The sequence below is a fragment of the Scardinius erythrophthalmus genome (assembly GCF_964197995.2).
Source record: "Scardinius erythrophthalmus genome assembly, chromosome: 25".
NCBI classification, from domain to species: Eukaryota; Metazoa; Chordata; class Actinopteri; order Cypriniformes; family Leuciscidae; genus Scardinius; species Scardinius erythrophthalmus.
Genome location: NC_138245.1, coordinates 16,053,551 through 16,077,220, shown reverse-complemented (window position 1 = coordinate 16,077,220; position 23,670 = coordinate 16,053,551). Strand labels below are relative to the sequence as shown.

At 37.7% G+C, this 23,670-nt stretch overlaps 1 protein-coding gene across 2 annotated transcripts in view; it reads left to right on the top strand.

Moving 5' to 3' along the window:
• The first annotated feature begins 859 nt into the window (after positions 1–859).
• Positions 860–23,670, top strand: part of tbl1xr1a (TBL1X/Y related 1a) — a 74,185-nt gene continuing 51,374 nt past the window's right edge. The window contains exon 1 of one of the 2 annotated variants that reach the window (XM_081357805.1): positions 860–1,321. The gene's annotated coding sequence lies outside the window, so the exon portion shown is untranslated. The remainder of the gene's footprint in view (positions 1,322–23,670) is intronic. The other variant, XM_081357806.1, reaches the window with a different exon arrangement.

Here is a 23,670-nt window from a genome sequence, read left to right as displayed (position 1 = left end):
TGTTAGTTCCCCTTTAAATGTTTGTGCAACATGTTTAAGAACAAAAAAGCACACCAGGTAATAGTGGCTATAATAAAATAGTATATCAAACAGAAATATGTGTAATAAACAACCTTTAAAGGGTCACCCAAAAATTAAAATTCTGTTATCTTTACTCACCCTCAAGTGGTTCCAAACCGGTATGAATTTCTGCTGAACACAAAAGAAGATATTTGAAAGAATATGGGTAACCGAACAGTTGACGGTAGGGACTGACTTCCATAGTATGGAGAAGAAGAAAAAAATACTATGGAAGTCAAAGGGTTACCGACATTCTTCAAAATATCGTATTTTCTGTTAAGAATAAGGAAATCCATACAGGTTTTGAAACAACTTGAATTTTTGGGTGAACTATCCCTTTAACTGTTAAGACATTGTGTCGCTATTTTACATGTCACAGTGGTCAAGTTAATTATTAATTATGAGTTTGACGACAACGTAAACTTTATTTATTGACATTTTAAGAACATGTCGTGAACCTACCAAACAGCTGCATTTACATGTTAATTATCGTAAATTCAAGTTACCGAAGTTGTGCAAACAAATCATTACAGCTATCGCAGTATAAGTAGCATGTACATGAAAACAAACAAAACAACATGAATCGTCATTGTAACAATGACTACAAAAATGGCACATTAAGACAACATAAAATATTTAAACATTTAACAAAAACATTGTATGAAAAACCGTTCAAATACCAAAAAATACCAATATATCTTAACACCACAATATAGTATAATCATTTTTATTGTATTATTATTACAATATACAAACATCGCCATTTATGTGTCAGAAACAGTCCCGTAGATTATGGGAGGGATAATCCTCGCTTAAATTATACACCTGTGTCGCAGTTTAGGGTAAAATCCCGATCGAGATGGAACGAACAGGCATGTTATTGCGATATTCCTCCTTCAGTTTCAACAAAGCTGCAGAGACAACCGCCCAGGCCTCCCCCATTTTCGCTTGGAAAGTCACCTCTCCAGTGTTTGAGTGTCTGAAGCCGTTGGCTGCTCCTGAACCGTTTGGCTCTTTCTCCACTAGCAAACAGCCCCACAATGTACCTCAATCGCTCTTAAATCTATTTTTAAACGATTTTATTCCGCTCCACGCCGATGCGAACGGGACCGGACGCTTTTTTGGGAATTTATCTGACGATCTGGCGCCTCAAAGCAGCTTTATAACGCTTTGTTTGAGCAATATTTGACAAAATAGTCGAGGAGGAGGAAATTCCACACAAGCATTGAAAGGCAGTCCTCGCGCTCATCCGGGTATTAAAGTGAGTGTTTTCTTAATTTTTACTCGTTATATCGATAGTATAACAGCATATGTGCGTTAATGTACCTCTGTGTGTTTTTAATGATAATATATAGTGATTTATAATTTGGCAAGGGCATTTCTTTGGAGGATCTGACTGGGTGGGGGATGGGCAGCAGTGTGTGTGTGTGTGTGTGTGTGTGTGTGCGTGCGCGCGCGTAAATGCAGCACCACTTCAGATTGTTTGGTAGTTTAGATGTGTGCAAAACAATTTCATAAGACATTACTATGTAATTCTGACATTATTTTAAGTAAATTATGCATTACATTAAATTATTTGCATTTAATGTTATGTTCATTATTGGTGTATTTTAATATAATTTAATATAAGTTTATTTTTTAACGTCTATTCTGATGTGCATCATAAAATCTACTAAGCTGAAATGCACTTCTATTATTCTGCTAAAGTGGTGCACCTCTTAAAAACACTTGTGATGATTTGTGAGTTACAGTCTTTTGTTCTTTATTTAAAGACAAAGCATTTGAACATAATGCAAATTATAATCCATGTTTATAATAAGACTACATGAAGATCAGCACGAGCACATGACAGTGTTGTGGGCAATGCACTAACTCTATGAGAGTGGGGGAGGGGATCTCAACTCACATTCAGTGTTTGGATAAACAAGAGTGTGTGTGTGTGTGTGTTGAATGACAGGATCATGAATTTACAATTGCTTACATGTAAAGTGATATTTCTTAGTATGCACACTGATTATATACACTGTCATTGTCAAATCATGCAATGCATATGGCACCAAGATAAGATATGACTTGTGGTTTAGTTTTTATTTTTTTTACATTGCAGTCATTTAAAGAGTACAGTTGTATTTTGAGTGTAAAATGCTGGTCTATATTAGAAAAATGTGTGTGCTTGTGGTATTTGGATCATAGTATTAAGTCTACTGTGGGGGTGGGGAGCTTTGTAATGTGTGTGTGTGTGTAATCTGAAGGCCATGTGTGTCTGGAAACTCCCATTGTAATGGCTCACATGCAACATATTTAATCACCAACCCCTAAAGTCATTTAGTATTGTGTGTTAGGTTAACCTAGCTAGTTTTTACACAGCCTCCTCCGAAATTAGGCCTATGATAAATAAAAGCTTTTTAAATTATAAGTACGTTCTGTCTTAGATTCTCTTAGAGTGAGTCTTTGTTTGAAATCTGCATCTCTCTCTCTAAGTGGAAGAGTGGCACGGTTATGTAACTTGTGCCTGACTGAGAGTGGATTGAAGCAAGATGTGGGGGATGGGACAGACAGATCTGATCTATTGCGCTTTTTTTTCCCCTCTTCCCTTCCCCCTCTTTCTTTCCCTCATGGAGCAGAATCGCAGTGGGCCAGCCGGCGTGTTGAAACGTGACGTTTGTGTCTGTGCTCTGTTGCGATGCCGTTGACCCTGTTTCTCTTGAGCCTCAAGGTTGAGATGAGATGGGCAGATGGTGGTGTGAGCTTGAAAATGCCTGCCGTGGTCTGCTTTCCTGAACGAGGCCCGTGTTATTTTCTGCAAGGTCATTGAAGCACACAGTTGCTGTAACTGTTGTGCAGTTATGCAATTCGATCCAGTATTAATACTGTAATTGATCATAAACTGACTGGTAATATCTAAAGTGGATTTTTAATTGGGGAAAGTCTGCGTCTCGATTTCTTTAGCCGTTGGTTGCACACAGTGATTGCGTCAAACATGGAGGGCAACTAGTAAACAAACTCAATTTGGCATTATCTCTTTGGTTTCTATGAACATTTGTCCTAGGAGTAGCCGTAGTGTTGCCGCTTTATTTGTTTAACGTGGAGTATGAGTCAAGTTAAAATGATTCGGGTCTGTTTCTTGATCGATTTGTGAATTATATGGTTGGTGGCCTGCTATCAGTTCTGTCAATCACATGCTATGTTTGAAATAACACTGTACTGCAGACTTCTGCATCAATATTTCCACCTTATTTTTCGATGTGGATGTAAGCTATTTCCTGTGAATGTGCGAGACCGATTCATTAGCCGCTATAGGTAAATAACTAGAAGAATAACAAAGCGCAGTAAATTATAGTACTATTTGCCCTACAAACCAGGACGTTTATGGTCCTGATATCAAATTATTATAATATGATAACAAAAAAGCAGTTTGTAATATCAAGCAGCTGAACATCATAGTGTTTTTTTTTTCAGCTAAAATAACTGGAAGCGACTGAAGCCTTGCACATTCAAGGTAAAAATGGCCATGTCTGCTCTTATGTTAAAAATTAGGTGGATACTGTAGAATACAAATTAGTTTTGAAATGGTACTTGAAATGTGACAATCCTGAGCCGGCGTTCTGACGTAGAACCTGGAAGCGCTGCACTGCGTTTACAATGTGAACAGCGTATGTGACTGATTAAAATAGTTTAAGTCGTCGTTATATTATTCTCATCGCTTCATAACATTAAGGTTGAACCACTGTAGTCACATGATGACTATTTTAACAATATCTTACCTTTCTGAGCCTTGTAAGTGGTTATGACGTTGCTATCTCGGATTTCATCAGAAATATCTTAAATTGTGTTCTGAAGATGAACGAAGGTCTTGCTTGTTTGGAACTGTGTGAAGGCCCTTTCACACCGGATGCGTAACGAAAAAGCAAATAGTTCGTGTGCGTATAGTTCGCGTCAAAACCCATAACATGAGCTGCGTAAACACGGTCTCTATCTCTATCTTTGATGATTAGCTTTCTATCCCAAATGTAGTTTAGCCTTCTAGCCAACACAGCACAGGACTATACAACGACGAAAACCATCACACAACATACTCACAGTCCTGATAACCGAGTTGGTTGGCAATGCTACGCCTCACAATCATTGTCCTTGTAGTATGCGATTGGCTGAAGCCTTTTCTGTCGCCGCAAAAGTAAAAAAAAAAATCGACATCGAAGTTGTTTTTTCACCGCAGCACATTCACGTTCGGTGTGGAAGCGCTCATTACACAAACAGCTGATCAAAAAATAAAACCATCGCGCGAATTATTCCTGCGTCAAAATCGCGTCCAGTGTGAAAGGACCTTGACTGTGAATAATTAATGACAGAAATTTTTGGGTGAACTATCCCTTTAAAAACTGACTGGGAATTTTAGTAAAAATATCAAGTAAAACAAAAGCCTGTTTGTCTGTTGTGTTAATATATTACATTTTCGAAAAAGCTAGCTAATACTTTCTGACTTCAAAATTCTCTATTAAAATGTAGGTTTTAAAGACACAATAGGGCTTTTCACACTGCACTTAACCCCGGGTTATCGTCGTTCTAAATCCTATTTTTAACCCTGGCTAGCATTTCACAATTGTGTTAGCACCGCTTTTGTGCTGTTAACCCCACATTGCAGTGCCAATCGTGTACAGTTGAATCGATGTGCAGGACGGTCCCTGGTGTGATTGACTTCACCATGGTCAGCTTCCCTCTGTGAATGATTCCCAGAAACTGCTTGCTGACTAAATTTAGATATCAGTTACAGCGAGTTCAAATGTGCTGTTATACATAGTTTTGCAGTGTTGTGAAAGCATAAAAAATAGCACAGCACTTTCATAATTCGGGCTAAGGAGGAATACAGTCTGAAGGATAAGTTAATGACATGCAGGGATGCATATTGAATAAATTAAATGTCTATAATAATGTTAATACATTTTATTTATAGAAAACTGTAAGGTACTCAAAGATGCTTTACAAAAGATAAAAATAAGGAAAGCATTGTGTAAGGTTTGGGTGGGACTATATGTGCATGCATTATATATATTTTTTTTAAATAAATCGTAAACATTAGTTAATCCTGTAAACCATTTAGGGACTCTAAAATGATGACTCGTTTACTAACTAGCACAAATATGAGGAAGTAAAGGCTTTCAGACGTGGTTTTACTCAACTATAACATGATCCACAGTAATGAATCTTGTTATATGCTGTCTGACCTCTGGCTGTTTACCTTTGTCTATGTTGCCTCAGGTTCTGTGAAAAACAGATGTGATCGTAAGTGGAAGTAAAATTTCAGAAAGTAACTTCCCCTTTTCTTTGCCAACGAGTAACACGGATCACTTTTTTTCTCATAACATCTCTCTGTTTCTCAGATTATTTCATGATAAATCGGCAGTAGAATGATCTCCTTACCCATTTTCTTTCAGCCATGTGCTAGCTTTTTAAGATGTCTATTAGGGATGACCTAATATAACATTTCTGGCCAGATAACTGTTATGCAACAGCTTATGGGTGATATGCAAATATTTTGTGTTAGGGCAGCGTTCCTCAGAGAGGTCCTTGGGGCAGTCATATATCAGATCATGTTGGTTTTGTTTCCCAGATTAAAGGTTACTTGAGCGAGAGCTGAAACTTGCAGACTGGTTGTGTTTGGGGGATGGGCGTACTCCTGACCCGTGCTTTAGCTGTTCATTTGTCTCTTCCTGCTCTCTTTCAGACTAATAAAACCTCAGTAGCTCCCCTCCCCCCACCCACATGGCCACATACTTTTGTTGTGTGTGACCTGAAGGTCAAGTTCAACATGTAAATTTGCAGTTCAACATGTAAATTTGCTCTTCCTAGTATAAAGGGCACATGTTGTTTGAGAGTTATGGAAACATTCAAAGGCATGACAGTTTGTCAGGAAACTTTTTCAGTTCACTTTGTGACATTGAGTGTGTTTACATGCACGATTATAATGGGATTTTGACAATATTGCGATTAAACTTTACCTCATATAAATGCAATAATTCGATCATTAAACTATGTGACGTATGCCAATTTTAATCGCAATAAATAGGCATGTAACACCTTAATCATACTATTACCGCTCTGGGGTGTTACCCAACTATGGTCAAAAGTTGGTGTTTCCCGCAAACAGCATCGCAAAGTTGTGTGGTCTGAAAGACAGCTCTCGAGCTGTGGTTAGAAGCATAGTTTATGGTTTGCATGACATGTGGACTAAATAAATCCTTATCTTGAGCAAAATAAGCAAGCTGACATAGTACAATCTGTTTCTTTTTTATTTTAAATAATACATACAAATGTCATTTACGTCTTTTAGTTTGTCAAGAGATTTAAAGCCTTGTTTTTGAAGAGTGCGCATGTGCGTATGTGCTCTAGTACGGAAGAACGAGCCTGAATCTGGAAATAAAGCTAAATAATTGAGAAAAATGAGAATTAGTCCTCAGATGCCATGTCTGTAATTTATAGCAAAACATCTAGCATTAATTCGATCTCAAACTGATTCATTAAAAGTTGTTATTACTCCACCACGTGCGAGACATCATTAACCAACGTGATTGATTGACCAATTTGCTACAATATGGTTTCGGTAAACAGTCGTGACTAGCTAGTTGATTTCTTCAACGATGCATCGTACTATGGTAGTGAAGCAGCGAGTTACGTCATTGTACGGGAAACGCTCCTCTGAGCGTGTGTGCTCGGTTCTACACGGATGGCGTGTGTTGTTCAAACAACTTCATGAATTAGGCTAACTGTGTGACATTATTCTGAAGTTATCTCTTCTCCAAATCGCTGAACTCTGTCAACACAACTCGCTGCACAGTCTGTATCTTCATCCAGATGGCACGAAGAAAGCAACGGCAGCGTAGGCAAACCCGGCATCACGGCGCCGAATAATTTCGAAATGTATTTTTAATTTGGTATGAGTTAGGGCTGTCACTTTTTATTCGATATTCGAATAGCCTATGCATTCGAACATGACGTGAAATATCCGTAATCGAACTATAAATAAACTATCCGGTTTTTAAAGTGCCATGTGTAGCGCATTTTTTACAGTCTATGATTAGACCATTTGTTTTTATTTTATTGTTTGCCATCTCGTCCAGTAGCATGCGCTCTAAACGTATTGTAGCGTAGGCCTATGACCAAATCAAGCGAATAATAGCCAACAGCCACCCTGTTTTGAAAATGGAAGATAACGCACAGAATGGCCAGCCTGAGCGGACAATTACGACCCCAACTCATCTAAAAAGTAGTGTCTGGAAATATTTTGGGTTCTACACCGTAGATGGTAAAGTAACCGTTAAAGATAAGGTAGTTTGCCGAATCTGCAAAAAACGGTTTACCTACGCATCCTCGACATCCAAACTTCGCGCTCACGGTCGGCACCTTTTTTTCCATGTAGCCTAATTTTGTGATTGACTATGCATAGTGGCATTTCATATAGATTAAGGTGATAACCTGCTGTTTCAAACATTAAGTCAAACATTTTTTTCAGACAGGCTGTGGCCTGAGTCTTGTTTATGACTGTGAGACTGTTAATAAATGTGTGATTTAATCTCCGTTACGGTGTTTTTTTTCAGGTTTTTTTTTCGTAGATATTCGAATACATTGCTTGATATTTGATATCCGTTCGAATTAGATTTTTCTCAAAAGTGACAGCCCTAGTATGAGTAGATTACAACAATGGTCGGTAACCTGCATACTGTATGTCTATGAGTGTGGTATAACTATACTTGATCAGAATAATGAAAATTGCTTGTAAACTGCCTGGAGTGAAGAGTTCTGCTCGTGTCATGTAGGCTAAACATCTTACTGCAATTAAGACCTTACTCTGATTATTAGAAATAATCACATTATTGGTGCACATGTAAATGTAGTCATTGATACAGTGAACCTCAACATATTTTTTTTGGTGCGTGAACACAATGGACGATCAGAGGTGCTAGTAAGTAAGTTCAGGGCTCCAGACTGCGACCAAATGGTCGCATTTTGCGACCAAAATTTGAGAGTGTGCGACTAAATTTTACATCCAGTCGCACATGTGCGACCAGTAAATTTCATCTCGTTCATAGTGGGCGACAACCGACGTCGCGTCTGCGATGCTTTGTTTACGATATCACGACAAATAATTTTTTAACGGTCCTCCATGAAGGGTTCCGAGTGAATGAGTGTGTGTGTGTGTGTGTGTGTGTGTGTGTGCGCGCGCGCGAGTGAATGAGTGTGTGTGTGTGTGTGTGTGTGTGTGTGTGTGTGTGTGTGTGTGTGTGCGCCCGCGCGCGAGTGAGTGAGTGAGTGAGTGAGCGAGCGAGCGAGAGAGAGTGAGAGTGTGTGCGTGCGTGTGTACATGTGCGAGTGAATATGTGTGTGAGACGGCTCGAGATGACTGGTCGTAAAGCAATGTGTAGTCTGACAATGTTTCTTGTCCAGGACATGACAAGATTTTTAGGAGTCGAGACTCGAAATCGTGTAATCTGATACATTGACTATAGTAACAGACAAAAAAATTGCGTATTCTGAACCAGACATAACTATAACTATGGTATACTGTGGTTATGAAAGTAGCCTACACATCTTTTTACAGCACTTCAAAACTATATCCTATTAAAATATTTTTTTTTTATGTGTCGACCAAAACATTTTTGTTCATCCTTTAAAGATTGTCTCTATTTATAAAACTGAAAGTTTCAAGAAGTAGGAAAACTCACACTTATTTTTTTTAAAAAGAAGACTAAATTACCATTGTAAACAGCTGCTGAGGGTGCTTATTGGCTATTTTCACTCCCTAATATCTATTTTGTCACTCATTTTGCTTTTGAAATAATATTAAGACATTATGAAGGATAATAATTAAATTTAACTTTATCTATACACCTCAAATTTAGCTCAGTGCTTTATCATCCCACAGTGCTACCAAATACTTTCTGTAGAACTTAGAGCCGCGGCCCTCAGATGTTAGTCTGGAGCCCTGTGATCTTAAAATAAAACTGCACCATAATTTCTGTACGCTTAATCTATTTATTATCAAAGCATTTGTCTGTAATAGTTATTTAGGGGGAAAATGTGAAGGTGTGCCCCTAAATTTTCTGCTTGCGCTCCTAAAATTTTAAGTCAGGGGCTACAGCGCTCCTAATAAAAAAAGTTAGTCTGGAGCCCTGAAGTTGGCATCAGAATCCGCTTGACAGCACTGAAAAAACACACAAGGTTTTGTTTTGTTCAACACGAGACGCAAACTTGCGAATCCTTTCATTATAACCAACAAACACGTGTATAATATGTAAATAAGAGATCCACTGTACAATTAAGACAGCTTTTTTATTATAACTGGAGTTTTCGCAAGAATGTAGAATTCAGTGAGCTTGCACTTTAGAGATTGACAGCCTTAGTGATTGTTTATTACCCATTCACAATCTGAATTTTTACTGAAAATAAACAAGTTTTGTTTTCCATGTTGCTAAGTACACTGCAAAGTTTCTGGATTGACAACAGTATTTAAATGCGCGATTGAATAATGAGTGTAAGGGGCGTTTGCAAGGTTGTTTGAAAATATGCTTTTTTGGAATTCCTCTGGGTGCCCCTAGTGTTGCAGAAACTGCGTAGGCCTACATCATATTATGCCCTTTTTCAAAGTCTTGACTTAGTTTTTGGGGTCTACTAGAATATTTTCATGCTTGTTTAATTATTATTATTTTTTTTTTTACATATTTTACATTGTAAAACGTGCTTCACAAATGTCACACCCCTTTACCATAACTAGGGTTGGGAATCGAAAATTGATTCCAGTTCTGGAATTGGATACTTGTTATAAAATTAAAATTTTGATTCCTCTTATCGACTCCTTTGTATGCATTTTAATATTACTTTAAACCATTCAAGAGCAAGAAGATCAGCGCACATTTTCCGTGCTGTGCACACACATCCAAAACATGCCCACAGAAAACCACCATTCATACTGAATAATGCGCGAGACTAAACTGAGTTTTTTTTCCCGCATCTTTTTGCACTTGAACGGACAAATACACACACAAATATGGCAACATATTCTCGTAAACACAGTCGGTTATGTTTTAAGTGAATGTAAACCGTTGACAAAGAAAACGCATAACAGTATATTGGACCCTTGCAGATCTTAAAGGGACAGCAGCCTAATATTCCTGCCCGCTGTCATTTACTGTTAATCAAACAAGACAGAGAAAATCACTTCTAAATCATTAGTAGATTTACTAGGATTAATCTATATGTAATTTATACAGTTAAAGGGTTAGTTCACCCAAAAATGAAAATTCTGTCAGTAATTACTCACCCTCATGTTGTTCCAACCCCGTAAGACCTTCGTTCATCTTCGGAACACAAATTAAGATATTTTTGATTAAATCTGAGATCTGGATCACTCCTCCATAGGCTTCTAAGACATTATAACTTGCTGGCCCAGAAAATGCATTAAAGACATCGTTAATATAGCCTAGTCCAAGTGACTGCAGTGGCTCAATCTTAAGTTTATAAAGCGACGAGAATACTTTTTGTGCGCCAAAAACAAACAAAAATAACGACTTTATTCCACTATTCATTTCTTTCTCTCTGGGCCTCGAGTTTTTTCACGTAGTAACTGTGCAGCGCATCTGTGTTATACGTCACACGTAGGCTCACTATTGGCCGACGCTGGTCATGTGTGTGATGCGTGTGATGTGCAACACAGACGCGCTGCGCTAAAACACTACGTGAAAAAACTCGAGGCCCAGAGAGAAGGAAATGAATAGTGGAATAAAGTTGTTATTTTTGTTTTTTTTGCGCACAAAAAGTATTCTCGTCGCTTTATAAACTTAAGATTGAGCCACTGTAGTCACTTGGACTATATTAACTATATTTCTGGGCCAGCAAGTTATAATGTCTTAGAAGCCTATGGAGGAGTGAGCCAGCTGTTTGCCATTTGTGTTCCGAAGATGAACGAAGGTCTTACGGGGTTGGAACAACATGAGGGTGAGTAGCCTAATTACTGACAGAATTTTTATTTTTGGGTGATCTAACCCTTTAAAGGTTAGTGACGGATCTAAATTATCCAGATATATATTTGTTGCCCATTTTCAATGGGAAAGTGCCCAAGCAACAATCGATTGGCAAGATTGGCCAGCAACATTGCTCAAAAAGTTGCCCTGTGTATCATCACGTTAAGAGAGTGAATGGAATATGTTGCACATGTGGCTTGCTTATTAAATGAAGGGTTGTCAATTCATGATACTTTCTCATCTTAATTTTTTTATACTTAAAATACAATGTTGTTAAGAATAGTTGGCCGATTATTTATTTCGGTGATTGGTATCTGTGATTGGTATTGGCCGATACTGTTTCCAGGGATCGCCCCACAAATCCTGTGATACAGTTATGCTCAGTTTTGTTTTTGTTTTTCAGTCACCTGTTTTCCTGTGTTCCTCTGTTCCTCTGTTCTCCTTTTCCCTGCCATAATCAGTTTCCATGGATATTCATTTAATCATCACAGCTGTTCATTATTTAATTCATCACCATGTGTATTTAGGTTCCTCACCTTCTCTCATTCTTGGTCCGGTATTGTTGGTGTTTGTTTGTGCATGGCACACTGTTTCGAGTTGTTGGCTGATGTTTAATAAAGACTGTCGTTATTTGTAACTACTTCTTCATCATTGGACCGACTGAAACATAAGCACCCTTAAAATAAAACTTTTTTTAGCTGTATTGCTCAGACTAGTTTTTGTCATCACGTTTTGTTTTTAAATGGGCTAATATGTAGGGATGCACCGATACCCTTTTTCATAACCTATACGATTCTGTATCATGCCTCTGCTGCAGAGATTTGTCACGCCACATTAAAGAGAGTCAAAACGGCAATCATTGTTTGAATTTCGTAATAAACTGATAGAATTTTAAAGCTGAGACTTTATTTCATATCAAAAGTAACAAAGCACAAAACATATTGAGATTTATTGGATGGGAGGCACACTACAATTTTTTTTTTTAAATGTATCAACTGAAAACAGGATTTAAGAATTGATTTTGATTCATCAAAATGAGAATCGAAAATCAAGAAATTGGTATTCAGTTCAAAGTCCTCTCTACTTCAGTGATGTGATCATAGTAGTAGTAGCGCGTGCCACATCATTTAGAAACGGCAATAAACTCCAGGCAAGATAAGACGTCATTGTATACAAATCTACAGACCTTTATCTACAAATCAAGAATAATAATGGAAACATTGAAACATTTTGGGGAGAGTTTTACAATGCTGACTGTCGTAACCGGACGCGACACACTGTTTGAATGCTGAATGGAAAATGACTGACAGCCGCAGCAGAGGGAAGAGTTTCCATCCACTTTTATTTAACAACTAAAATATTAATCTGTCTCTTACATTAGACTATCAAATGGCTTTGAAAGACTTGGAATATTGTTCACAAACACTTTTGTGGTGCCTTATAATGTTTTTGTTTGCCTTTTGTGGAGCTTTAACAGTAAAAAACAATAGGCTAGTATTCACAAGGGGTGTGCGATATTAACAAAAAAATATATCTCGATACTTTCTGGGGTTTTATTTATAACAATATTTAGATGATAATTTGCTGAGTATGTTATTGGGCTGGTACCTTGGCAGGTTTAGGCCTGCCGTGGACAGCTGACTCCTAAAGTTTGTGCGATGGTGAAATGATCTTTTCCAATACGTTTTATGAGCATTTTACCTTTTAGCCATTTTTATAACCTAATTAAATGTATGCATCATCTTTTGTGTCAAAATTCTTACATTTAATCAACAAATTCAATTAGAATAATAAGACACAATAGGGCTATTACCAATCAAATGAAATCCGTATCAACAAAATTCATCTTTGCAATGCAGAGGAAACACAGAAGCTGAATCTGAAGTTAGGGCCCTATAATTTCCACGATCACGGAATCGCGGAATTGGCAAATTAACGCAGAATCTAGTGTCAACGCGGAATTTCGCGGAATTTTACATATTTGGAATAAAATTCTGTTTGTGTGGGAGAAAAACGTATGTCTGAGGAAAATCGCATATTATTGGAAGAACGAGTAGAGAGAGAGACCCGGTCGCGCGCGCATCTTCAAACTGTCTTGCTCTCTCTCACTCCCTCGCTTATTAATCTAAATCAATTGAGAATTGACACAATGGTAAAAGATCGGAAGAACGAAGTTTCACGTGGAGCATTCGGATATTTTTTTCCTGAATTAGGCTACCGCTGGGTGTGAATTGTGCAAAAAAAAACTTTTTTACCTTGCCTTCTTCTCTGAAAAGCGTTCTGCCCATTCAGCTGACATAAAAAACACTTTCAATAAACTAAACAAAACCTATCCAATGATGAAATGTTTTCTGTGTTGACAAATCTTGTGCGATGTCCTAACTGCCGGGATAATCACACAACGCGTACAAGTCTGCTAATGATACGTCCGATTCGCGAACTAATGACTCCTTTGAACCGATTCACTTTAATGAATGGTTAAAACAACTGATCTGTCCAATACTGAATCGGTTCGGTGTATAACAAAATCGTTAACACTTTACAATAAGGTTCCATTTATTAAACTCTAGTTAACTAGATCAGTTAACATTAACTATTAATAAACTGCACTTCTACAGCATTTATTAATCTTTATTAATGTTAATTTCACCATTTAGTAGCCTACATTATTTAAATGAAAAGTTGTATTTGTTAACATTAGTTAGCTTAATGCACTGTGTGAAGTAACATAATAAAAATACAGGGTTAGGGTTAACTGAGATTAACAAAGATTAATAAATACAGTAACAAATGTATTGCTCGTGGTTCATGTTAGTTAGCCTCATACATTCACTAATGTAAACAAACCAAACCACATTTAACACCTCTTAAAATGAGAATTTTGTTTGTTACCTCAATACATTTAGGGTCATTCCTATTTTATTTGTGTACATTTTAATCATTAACATTAAAACACTCTTTTTACAACTAAAATAACAATAAAGGGTAAAAAAAAACCTGAATTCCCAAAAATTAAAACGGAAAAAACGGAATTTGGGAAAAAATAAAACGGAATTTGGGAAAAAATAAAACGGATTTTATAGGGCCCTATCTGAAGTGACATGTCTTTACACACTGTTTACTGCCGCTCAGAGGCGACATGAATGCATTTAGGCTAACCTGCAGGTTCAAATGCGTAAGTAATGTTTTGATGTTCTAAACATTAAACGTTGAATATTGATATTTGAAATGATTGTAAAAATGAAAATATACTTTAAGTATGAAATTAAAACCACCAGTAGTTGGCAGCAAGTCACTGTTAATGAGTGAGTCATTGAGTGCGTTAACATGCATGTTCTTAACCTGATTATGCTTAATAAGCTGACAATGCATGTGATCATGTAAAGCGCGTTAACTCGTTTTCCTTTATCGGAGTAAGGTCATAATAAACGGCTTATGCATAAACACGATCGTCACAGCTAGATTTTTGCCCCTTACTCCGATTTCTGTCGGCTTATTGAAGTGCGCATGTGTAAAATGTGACAGGAACGTGTCCATACTGTGGATTTAAGCGCATCCAGACAGAGCGAGTGTTTTGTAGTAAGGGTGGAGGAAATATATCGCAGACTCTTTCTTGATCCAAAAAATGTATGAAAGTGCTCTCTTGTAATTTTGCATCTGTAACTGCATGAGGATAATATATGAGCCATAAGTTGTCCACTGACATTGCAATTTTCTTCTTCTGTTTTTAATACTTTATTTAACATCACAACCGACATTACAAATTAAATACTCTGAGTCAGATACGCAAAATATTAGGTTTTGACGTCACTACCGGGAAAAATCTGATTTATTAATAAAGTCTTGTAAAGGCGGTTTACTTGCGTTGTCGGGTTCTTGGTTTGTATGTAAAGTTTTGTGAGTTATCAGCATACTGGTGTGCATGTAAACATGCTCATTGAGATTCAGCCGACTCATTCAAACAGCTGATTCATTCAGGAACAAAGCATTTGACTGTCTTAATGAGTGAGTCATTGAATCATTCATTCAGACGATTCGGTCATTCACCGCCATGTGTTGCTCAGAGGCAAAACAGTCCTGTGGCTTTGTTTTGAACTATGTACGTTGGCGAAATGGATAAAAAAAAGGCAATATTGTGTCTAAAATGTAAGTCGCTTAATATTAACTTCTTGTTTATTGAACTGTCTAAAATCAATATCACATTTGTAATCGTGCTGATATTTGGAGAGAAAAAAAGAGCACTCTTCATGTGATATTAGCTGTATTAAATTATATACATATAAAAGACATACGGGGGCATTTTTGCCCCTTATCTTGAATCTTGGGGGCATTATAGATGCATTTTAATAGACTAAATCACGCAGTGAAAGCGTGCACTCTTCATCCTCCACCATCCAGACTGGCCTCACTGGATGCTCACACGCACTACTCTAACCTACTAGAATACATCACGTAGAGCATGCGTGCGCTCTCTGGATGTGTTTTTGTAAAGTAAGATATTCTCTAATGTCAGATCGCATATCGTTAAAACAACAATTATGATATTATCATTGACTGCATTGCACCCCAAGTATGCACAGTATCGGATTTGGATTGGCACTCCTCATTCTGATCGATACCTAAACCATCCTAAAACATCGTTTGCATCCCTACTAATATGTTAATCCTTTTTGAGTTTTACAGACAAACCATTGGCGTGTGTAGCTTTCCTTTTAACATCCATCACAGACTCTTGTAAACCTAGTTTTGCTTTAATGCATTCATGAACCAGACCCATACATGGTTTTATCAAATGAAGAATGTGGAAGTTCAGCAGTTGACACACATTTCTATTTTTAGAGTGTCTGGGATAGGACTATGTGTGTTTATGCATGTATTCAAATAATAATACAGAAGTGCCTGGGGTCTCCTCTGATGCGGTCTGAGATGGTACTTGGATTAGGTCTGGGAGACCTATGAACGTTTTTGAGCCTAGTTGCTACAGCGTTTTTTCCCCATGTAATTTCTTTCTTGTCTCGATTGCTGTTCTCTGCAAGAATAAATATTTTGCTGATGCTGCAAAGCGACATTTGCTTTAAAACTTCAAGGTTGCCATCCAGGGAATGAATATGCTATAAAGTTCAAGTTTGAAACTCTGCCAGCAAACTGCAAATCAAAAGTGGCATTCTTGTTAAATTGGATGGCAAACCCAGCACGGCTAACAGAACAGTGTAATTCCCTGAAAGAAGCACTGCATTGTTACCAGAGGTGGGGGAGGAGATCCCTGAAAGTGTCTTCCTGTGCATTGACACACTCCCATGAGCCTGAGACAAATCGTAGTATGACTCGATGCATCTTGATTTGTTGGCCGGTCTGGATGGTGGAGGATCATTGGTTACTCTTATCTCTTACTTCTGAATACATTCACCTCTTGGGTTCTTTGCAGTGCACACAGGATTTTCTAATGCATTTCTAATGTCAGAAAAGAATTGGATCAAGGTGGTTAATTCATCTCTCTGGCTCAGGTTTTGAGTTATTGATGCATTTCTCAAATCTCATGAGCAGCATGGATTAGAGTATAAAAGACAGTGAAAAGCAATCACTGAGTGTACTTTTTTCAGCTAGCTTGAGTAAGGATGCTCATACAACCACACTGGAGCTCGAGTCGCCATTAGTATTTTTTGTTTTTGTTTTACTTGCCAGACACGGAATGCAAGACTGCATAGGCTATATTGATACTTTGCACGTGACGTCAGTTGTACTGGCTGGCGGGCAAGAACGTCATTCTCTAGCAACGAAAACCAGTAAACTAATCAAGGATCTTGCCAGGACGTTGCCAGTTTTAATATACAAAAGTTGGTGTTTTGAGGTGTACACGACATGCCAGATAGTTGTTGTGCGATTGGATGCACTAACCGCGCTTGTTGCCCGCCAAATATCACATGACTGCAAAGTATCAATTACTTGTTGCACAGTTTTTTTTTTTTTTTTTTTTGCTTTGTTAATCTGTTAATTATTTAAGTGAAATGTATTTTGTGTGCAGGCCTATTTACTCCTTTTATATAGTTTTTTACTCTGCTTTTGTCCATTAACAGAAGCGCTGCATGTGCATGATGTGACAATGTGGGAATCCTCATGTTCTGTTGTTAATGCTGCTATTTGCGCATGTAAAACTAAATCCCTGGAAAACAAATGGGTCACAGACACTTATCTATTCTAATTTAATTTAATTCTAATTTAACTATCTTGTCGGTTAACGGTTAATGATCAGTTAATGAGCTTTGGTTGTTTTTAGGGGAAAAAAATGAAATGAACATGAATCCTGGGAGATAAATTTTTTTGATTGAAGTAAATTATTTTTTTCCCTTCAATATCTCTATGCATTTCTGTTGACCGTGAATGACCATTAAAGTTAAATGTTCTATTGTACCATGCTGCTGCTTTATTATGGATACATTGCACTGTGGCCAAAAAGGGGGGGACTGTCGAGCAACTTGTAAGGGTTTGATGCTATATCCAATGTATCCGATATACCAGTAGACATGATAGTCGCATGATACCGGTAGAACTTTTTCAACCAGTAGAGATTTTGCATTATTGTCTCTTATCGTGGTTATGCTCACGTGACATTGCCGTGCTGCGCAATCACGAAAGCTAATCATTTGAATGTGTTTTTAAGCCTTGATGATTCAAAACAATTTATTTCAGACCATTTATGCGCTATAAGCAGCAAAAGAGCATCTCATTTCTGTTGGGCTGTCTTGATTCCTTTATTAAATTAGAGTTTTCTTCTGTGCTATTTACCTGTGTCGATTAACTGACAAAATACCAGAAGTGGCACATTCCACGGACGACAATCATAAAAGAGGACGTAAAAGATCACGATCTCTATGATTCGCTTGAAAAGCAGATTTTGGACGTCTTCAAGATCAATCACGATATAAAATTGTCAGATCGCCCACCCCTAGGCTGCACGAAATATTAAACCCATTTAAAAACTATAATATAGCATAGTGCTATTGTGAAATCACAAAGGGTGTATCGTAACTCTTTAAAGGGACAATGTGTAGGAATTTCTCCCATCTAGCGGTGAAATTGTATTTTGCATTCAAACGAATAGTGCTCTACAGCGCCTCGCTTTTTCAAATGCGTGTTGCTTCTACGGTAGCCGTTATGTACCAAAAAGCTATGACAGGATGCACTTCATTGAGTTTTCCTTCAGGTGAACAGGTTTGTTATTTCAAACAAACTGCAACATGACACAACGAACAAATGGATGTTTGATAAAATTGAAAGTTTCCAAAGGCAGAGAAGCGACCAAGCAATGAAAAAAAGCTTGTAATTTAGACCGTAACATTGACTTACCTGTTGAGAAGAAAGCAGGCAAGTTCAACGTCTCTTTTGAAAGCTTTCTCCTGCATCAACTCTTTCCACCTGGAAAAGCTATCCCGACATTAACCCTTGTTTTTTGCAATCTCTGGTCCTGTGGCTCCACATAAGTATGGTCCTCCATTATAAATAACCGTGCAGTGCAGCCTTTTAAACTTGCCGGGGCAGTGACAAGCGTCTCTCAAACCTTCTTGTCCGGTTCAGCTGCTTTCAGTCACGTGACGCTTGCTCTGAACGAAAACGCGTTGTGGAAACGCGTTGGCCTAGTACTTTTTGTCCCTCTCTGCTATTATAGTTTTTCAAGATGGCGGAACGACATGGAAGCTTCCGTGGACCTACCCGTCCCGTGTATATAAAGATAATAAATTCTTCGTTTACGAGGATAAGTCAGATCTATATTTGGTATTTGTATTAGGGCTGTGTTGAAAAAATCGATTCACCGATTCTGAATCAATTTTCATATTAATTTCTAAAGATCGATCCGTAACTCAGAGGATCGATTTTCCCTGTGAACTTTAACTTGCCGCGTCATTGAATTCACGCATGCGCGCGAGGTGGAAGGACATTAAAACAACGTCAGTAACGTTAAGCAAGCGGTTGCTTTGAAAACTCCAGAAATGCTCAAAGCTGCGATCTGGCACCATTTCGGGTTCAGAAGCAATGCAGAGAACGAGCTTGACAAAAGCAAAGGTTTTCTAAAGGTTTTGTAAGTTAAAATTTTATTTACATTCTGTGTAGAGATGCGCGGTTGGCGGTTACAGCCGCGGACTCCGCGGATAAACCGTGGATCGGGCGGATGACGTGACGAAAAATTATATTTTAATTAAATTCGGATGGGTGGCGGGCGGTTAACCAATCAAATAAAAAATATATGCAACGTCAAAAACGTTGGTGCGGACGGATGAGTTTTGTGATGCGGTTGAAGTAATAGCCCATCCGCGCATCTCTACTGTGTAATGTTGTCTGTTTACTGTGAAGCCAGTAACCAACAATCTGTTTACATTTGCACTGGCTTAGAACAAATGTGTTCTAAATGTTGATCATTATAATAAAAAATAAAGGTGCATTTGCATCTGAATTGTAGCAGCTTTTTGGAAAATTCTTAATGTCATTTTTAATAATACATCAGGTTCGCGTCTAAATAATCGGTCTACTGCTGCTGATATACCTCTGCGTCCTCGGTCGTCTACACCAGTGCAAGTTTGTGAAAGCAGTTGTAGCAACACTCTGGAAGGGGTATTGTTCTTTACAACCACCAATACTCCATTAATTTGCAGTTTAATGTCTATAATAATAGTATCAATATGTTGCATAACTACAGTCCTGTAATTCAGGTAACTGGGAAAAAAATACTTTTTTCAAAAACCATTATCTAAATCTCGAAAATCGAATCGAATCGGATCGAATCGAATAATGATAATCGATTCAAGATCTTGAGAATCGGAATCGAATCGATTCTTGAAATTTGAATCGAAACCCAGCCCTAATTTGTACACCATTAAGGACATATTTATGAATAAAAATATTGCTTTTGGATAGTAAAATACTTAAAAAAACTACACATTGTCCCTTTAATTATTTCCATGCGTACAGGTTACGTGTTTCTGCAGCGTCCCATAGCGGCTCCATTCACAGTAAATGCTGTTCCACACAAACTAAGACTGTATGTGCTGTTTGTCGGGGATTCCAATAGTGTGCATTTGGGAACACATACTGGCGCATACAAACACAGTCTGATGCGTTTTGTGTTCCATAGCAAAGTAATGCGTTTATATGCGTGGAATGCATATAAACAGCTTGGTTAACAAACTCCATCTCTGCTCAACAGATTTGTAACGTAAATCATATAAACCTACATCAACACAGGAGAATACATCAATATGTTTCTTAATATGTGAACGCGATTTCAGAATAAAAGTTTAAACCCTCGTTTTAATGTTTTTGTTCAAGAAATTAGAGTGGCTGTTTCATTTCTATCGTAAAGATTAGGCCTAAGTGGACATTTGAATTAGCCTAAATGTTGATTGTTCAATATTAAACAAGGATTTGATCGGCTGTAAAGTGTAACAACAACAGTCACCAGGCCGTTGGCGCCCTCTGCAGGCATTTGCTATAATACATTATGTACAATAAGTAACGTGTATTTTATGTATATTATGTATTTTCCAGTGTTATTCAACAAAACCATATGATTACCTGCTTTTGATACTTTATTTGAACTAATAATTATTGCCTCATTGCCATTATATATTTCATTACCAGTCTATTTTATTACCACAAAAAAAATATCTGATCACTCGATTAATCATCAAAATAATCGGCTGATTACTCGATTACAGAAATAATCGTTAATGACAGCTAGGACTGTGTATCCGCAACAAAGTCATGATATGATGCGTATCCTGATACAGAGGACATGATGCATATATCATGATATGGGTCTGCACTAAATTTCACCTCAGCAGAATTTAGTATAACAGCTGTTTATTAAAAACTGCATGCTATAGTAGCGTTGCTAACTATAGTTCCCCTCTGCATTATGAAGGGCCTCTGTAGCACTGTACCAATATAGGTTTCATGTTAACATTTGGCACTCCCACCAGGTACAATATTCTGATTGTTTTCTTCTTGTTTAGGCTAGTACATAAATAATAATTTACTCATTCTAATATATTAATTAAAATCATTGCTTGTAGGTTATCATTGCACAAATTAACAGACTATCTATTGCACAAATTAACAGACTATCTACATTTAAGTAAAATTGCTCAAAAATCAGAAGTGTTCTAAAGTAATGTGCTTTCTTCACTGTAGCTCACGCACACACACACTCACACAGTCACTCACACAGATCGCGCTGCACGCACACAGAAAGATCATCAACACAGAAACTTCTCAACACTACCCTGCAATTTTTATCAATAAAATAGCTTCACCACTGAAGAGCTAAATTATCTTTCTCTGCAAGGAGTTCGTGACATCAAATTTTTTTCAAGCAATTAAACTCACCACTTCACTGTTAATAGAGAAATGCTGCAGACTGAGGTAATTCATACTCTCTCAGGCCCGTAAATGAACACAGACTTGATGTACTTCACTTTTCTGTGAATAGAATATCGAACTGCAGATCGCTAAACTGCAAGCTTACTGGTGTTTTCAGAAAGCCTGCACTTTTATCCATAGTGGAGACAGAGCGTGTGCACATGGTTGCCAGGTTGAGAAAAATAAGTAAAACACTTATCAGATATTTCTGTTCTGCACAAATGTGAAGCTCTGATTGAGGGATTACGTGTCTTGATATCAGGCAACCCCAGTTATGTTCCTCTGCGGGTCAGATTCAATTTTGTTCTAGCCTATATATTATATTATTCATTAATTTCAGCACATTTCCAATCCATTTTAAACGCGAAGAACGGTCCACTGCTGCGTCGTGCTGCAGAATCCATACAAAACTGATACCTAACCTTTTCCTCTAGATTATTACTGAACCTATTAAACTGTCTACCGCAGTCAAGAAAAGTGACACAAAACAGTAAACTACAATGTAATCTACGCATGTGACCCCTCAGGTCTTTACTCGCCCTGTTCTGTGTGGGCCTCGAACCCTGGTCTCCGGCGTGGGAGGCGGGCGCTCTAACAAGGAGGCTAAAGATAGCTGGCATCCATTACATATAGTTAATTGAACTTTAATTCAAACTCAACGTACATTTTGTAAAAGTGGAGATTTGAAGAACATGAAGAACAAATATAGATACAGACTGTGCATAGAGATCGATTTAAGATTCAAACTCTCTTCGATACAAGAACATACCCTGTGTGAGTTCTTGTTTTTAATGTTGATCGTATATTATATGAGCAAGAATGCAATGTTTTCTGAATTTCCACATGCTTGCAAATGTAACAATGATCAAATGTAAATGAAAGTGTTTAATTTTAAACAGTATTGTCAGTATTTGCTTTGCTGTATTTTGCAACAAAATAATAGTTCCAATGAAAGTCACAGAGCAAGAGCAACACACAGCGGTGAACGCTGTGGCTTTGAACATTTTTGTTTAACATTTATTTTTATAAAGGTAAAAAATCGATTTAAGGGGCACTTTTTGTCCCTTAATGAAAAAGATGTGACTGCAGAGAGGGGGTACGCAGAAGGATGTTAGGGGGTACGACACTAAGAAGTTTTACAATTTATGTTGTATTTCTTAGACCTACCTGAAAAACTTCTAGTTCTAGGAATAATTCATAAGTTCTGTTGTAGTTTTTGTCCTAATGCTTGTAATTACTTTCTTTGTTCCCATTTTATCACTGACTGTTTCAGTGAGCTTGTTTTTTTTCTTTTTTTCACTTATGTTAGGCTAGTATTAAGTTCTTTGTGATATTGTGGTGATGAGAATTGTTGATATAAAAATCATATCTAAAACAAAAATGACAGAGTCATGAAATCGATATTGTGATCATATAAGCTTAGACATAACTTAAACGGCTTTGCAATTTGTCGAAATCCCTTAATGTGCAACCCACCCTTTTTTTTCAGAGATTTCATCTGATACAACTCCAGTAATGCGGTATCTGCATGTGTTTTTATTATGATAGTTTTTATCAGTAAGTTTAAGGAGAGAGATTATTCTCTGGCACACACAGTGTAGACAGGCAGAAATGGCACATTATCTGTCTGCTTCTTGTTTGAAGAGAGAGTTTTTTCTATTTATGATTTTTTTTTTTTTGCCACTGTCAAGATGTTTCTTTCAGTTGATCGCTCATTTTGACTAGACCATTATCTGTCAGATAGCCATGTCAGGGCTCCAGACTGCGACCAAATGGTCGCATTTTGCGACCAAAATTTGAGAGTGTGCGACTAAATTTTACATCCAGTCGCACATGTGCGACCAGTAAATTTCATCTCGTTCATAGTGGGCGACAACCGACGTCGCGTCTGCGATGCTTTGTTTACGATATCACGACAAATAATTTTTTAACGGTCCTCCATGAAGGGTTCCGAGTGAATGAGTGTGTGTGTGTGTGTGTGTGTGTGTGTGTGTGCGCGCGCGCGCGAGTGAATGAGTGTGTGTGTGTGTGTGTGTGTGTGTGTGTGTGTGCGCCCGCGCGCGAGTGAGTGAGTGAGCGAGCGAGCGAGAGAGAGTGAGAGTGTGTGCGTGCGTGTGTACATGTGCGAGTGAATATGTGTGTGAGACGGCTCGAGATGACTGGTCGTAAAGCAATGTGTAGTCTGACA